We start from the raw sequence: 3,540 nt of genomic DNA on the forward strand, positions 1-3,540 counted from the left end.
ACTAGAGTTGAATTGTGGACTTTGATTTGATCGGAGGCTTTGATTTGTGTCTTGGAGTGTTGTGTATTGCTCTTGTATTGAATGAGGAGTAGTAAAATGCTTGGATGTCTTGAATAGTGGTGTTTGGGGGTATTTATAGCCCCAACCACCAAAACAACGGTTGGGGAGGGCTGCTGTCGATGGGCGCACCGGACACTGTCCGGTGTGCCAGCCACGTTACCCAACTGTTAGGGTTTTGACGGTTTTAGCCGTTGGAGCTCTGACATATTGGTGCACGGGACAGGTACTGTTCACTGTCCGGTGCGCCTTCTGGCGCTGCTCTAACTCTGCGCAAACTGTCCGTGCACTGTTCACGTTGTCAGCCGACCGTTGAAGTCGACCGTTGCGCTGGCGACCGTTGCTCCGCTTGGCACACCGGACCGTCCAGTGAATTATAGCGGAGTGCGGCCTCAGAAACCCGAAGGTGAGGAGTTCAGTCTGTACGGTCCCTGGGGCACCGGATAGTCCGATGCGCCAGACCAGGGTTCTCTTCGGTTTCTTTGCTCCTTTCTTTTGAACCCTAACTTGGATCTTTTTATTGGTTTGTGTTGAACCTTTAGCACCTCTAGAATGTATAATCTAGAGCAAACTAGTTAGTCTAATTATTTGTGTTGGGCATTTCAACCACCAAAATCATTTAGGAAAAGGTTTGACCCTATTTCCCTTTCAAAAGTCCCCCTGAACGCAGCAACCCCTAATCAAATAGTTTTGATCGGCGAAGAACTCATCAAAATAGATGAAGAAAAACTCTTGTCCTACTTGAACCGCAACAAAAATGTGTTCGCGTGGTATGCCCTAGACCCCGTTGGCGTCAGTCGCACCATCATCGAACACAACATGAGAATTGACCTTGCAATACGCCCCAAGAAGCAGAAATTGCGCAAAATGTTTGATGAAAAGACACCCATTACTATTAGATCGGTGGGAAGCTCTATCCCCCTTATTTGAACTCTTGCACTGGGGCAAAATCTATCTGTTTGGATCCTCCCACCAATTGAACTAACTCTCATAGGTGGATACATGGGTGCTATTGGTATATTGTGTGTTTCTACCCATGATGCAGTCACAAAATAATGTGTTGCTCCAGTATCAAATAACACATTTGCAGAATCATATTTGATTGAGAACGTACCTAATGCCACTCCTGGTGTCTCCTGAACTGTGTCGGCCTCCAGGTGGTTCACCTTTCCATACCGGGCACGAGGCTACCCACGGTTATTACCTCCTTGTTGAGATGCATTCTGTCTGGCGGGGGCATTGGGAGCTGGCTGCTGCTGAGCTGCTTTCTTTGGGCAATGATTCGTTCAGTGGCCTTGTTCCCCACAATGGAAACATGTGTGGCCTCCTCCTTGCGCTGGGGTCCACCTGTTAGGCGACGCGGGCGCGCGCGCGTCCTGGCTAGGTTGGATTGGGCCTAATGGGCTACTTTCGGTTTTTCTTTTTTCAGGGAATTTCTAATGTCTTTTCTTTTTTATTTTCCCTATGGTTTTCAAATCAAATTCAAACACCAAACCAAATTCAAATAATTTCAAACATGTGCATCAAACAAAAGGATAATTTAGACTCAACATGATGCAACAATTCATGACTCATATAGTTTTTACCAAATAAATAATTAATCCATCACTTAATTAACCTAATTCTACTCAAAATGAAAAGGGAGAGAGACTAGAGAGAGACAGAGGGTAACACCTGAATTTGGTAGGCATTTGGAGAAGAAATTTTATACCCCTAAATTCAGGGTGTTATAGCATGTGGGCCCATAGTGGTCACATGGCATGGCATATGACAACACTGAACACACAGACATGGCCAAGAGGGGAGGTTTCTCGCTTGGAGTTGACCGACGAGGACGTCTGTCTTCTAAGGGGGGTTGATTGTGATATCCTGGCCCTAGTGGATGGTGATATTCTGGCACAAGGCTTAATAGAATTAATAGAGTATCCATACCAATAAGGTGCATCTTTTTTTCGAAAACACAAGCAATTTTAGGATGGGTGACCGGCCGAAAAGTTTTCTCGGGTGCGCATGAGTGAAGATAAAGTGCGCATAAAAGACGTGTGTTTATATAGTCGTAGACGGCTGTCAGGAGTAAGTACCGTCGATTCCGAGAGTGGACAGGGTGTTATAGGAGAACAAGCATCTTAGAAAAACATTTGATGATATCAAGAACAGATAGCTGCGAAAGTATTTTCCCCCTAAATCCAGATTCAGTAACAAACAAAATAGTTCTTATACATTTATAATTAATAAAATGTTATATCCATATACGTATTTGGTATTTCTGCGTCATACACGTCATATAAATAGTGTTATATATATATATTACATTTTAACGGTACAGAGCGAAACTTGTTAACGTTTACACTATTCAAACAAAAAATTCTTCTTCATGTGTGCTCTATTGGGAATAAGCTAAGATTGGATAAAAGATGATCGCTACGCGTCGTATAAATAGTGTTATACAGAAACATGCTTCATTTTAACGGTATGGAGCGAATAGTAAATAGAACATCATGACTGCTACAACCTTAGCTTGATCAGGGATTAAAGCTTAGGTGACGTTTGTTTGAGAAAATGTAATGGTAACGCTAATGTAATCAGCTAGCAGTGCTATCTATTACCATGGAATAGAAAGCACCATTTGTTTGGATGAGGTTGGTAACGCACTAGCGTGGGGGAGAGGAGTCGTGGGAGAGGATAACGACAGGAAGGGAGCGATATCAGACATGGTATCCGATTGCATGTAATGTGATTACAATCCTACACAAACAAACAGGTGCAGCCGTATTGGTTACCTCCCCATATTCAGCTCCCGTTACAAACATCGAACCAAACACCACCTTATCTCGAATGGGTCGTGTTGGAGAATACATTGGGATATGTAGATTGGGAGAAAATTGCTAACGTCATCACTGCTGTCACCAAATGTCATTTGTATGAGGTCATTTGTCCCATTGTAATCACATTCATAGAAAATATAAATCAGTATCCACGATAGCCAAATGACGGATATCTTGGGACATTCCGCTCTCTCATTTGGTCGAGCACGTAGCACGCGAGCTGGAAGGCGACGACCTCATGAAGTGGGATGTCGCGGTGGAGCGAGGAGTCACAATTGATATGGGGACGGTCCACTCTCTCATTTGGTCAAGCACGTGGCGCGCAAGCCAGAAGGCAACAACCTCTGGGAGAGGGATGCCACAACGAAGTGAGAGGAGGTGGTGTGGGACGGGAGCGGACAGTTGAGGAGTGCAGAGGGACGCCACCGGGGAGGTCATCGGTGGAGTGAGATGTGCGTGTAGCGTAGCGAGGTCAGATGCAGATGGGGGCTTGATCCTGCACCACGAGCACCGCAGCTATCGATGTGATGCAATGGGGCCCTTGGGGAAGGTGGAGAGGGACACTTCGCTGTGAGACAGAGGTCGAGGGAGGGGGAGGGTCGGACAGTGGCGGCCTACACGGGGGTGGCACGTCGAGGAGGTCATCAGCAGTGCGAGA

This window comes from Zea mays, chromosome 4 (genome assembly GCF_902167145.1).
Source record: "Zea mays cultivar B73 chromosome 4, Zm-B73-REFERENCE-NAM-5.0, whole genome shotgun sequence".
NCBI lineage: Eukaryota > Viridiplantae > Streptophyta > Magnoliopsida > Poales > Poaceae > Zea > Zea mays.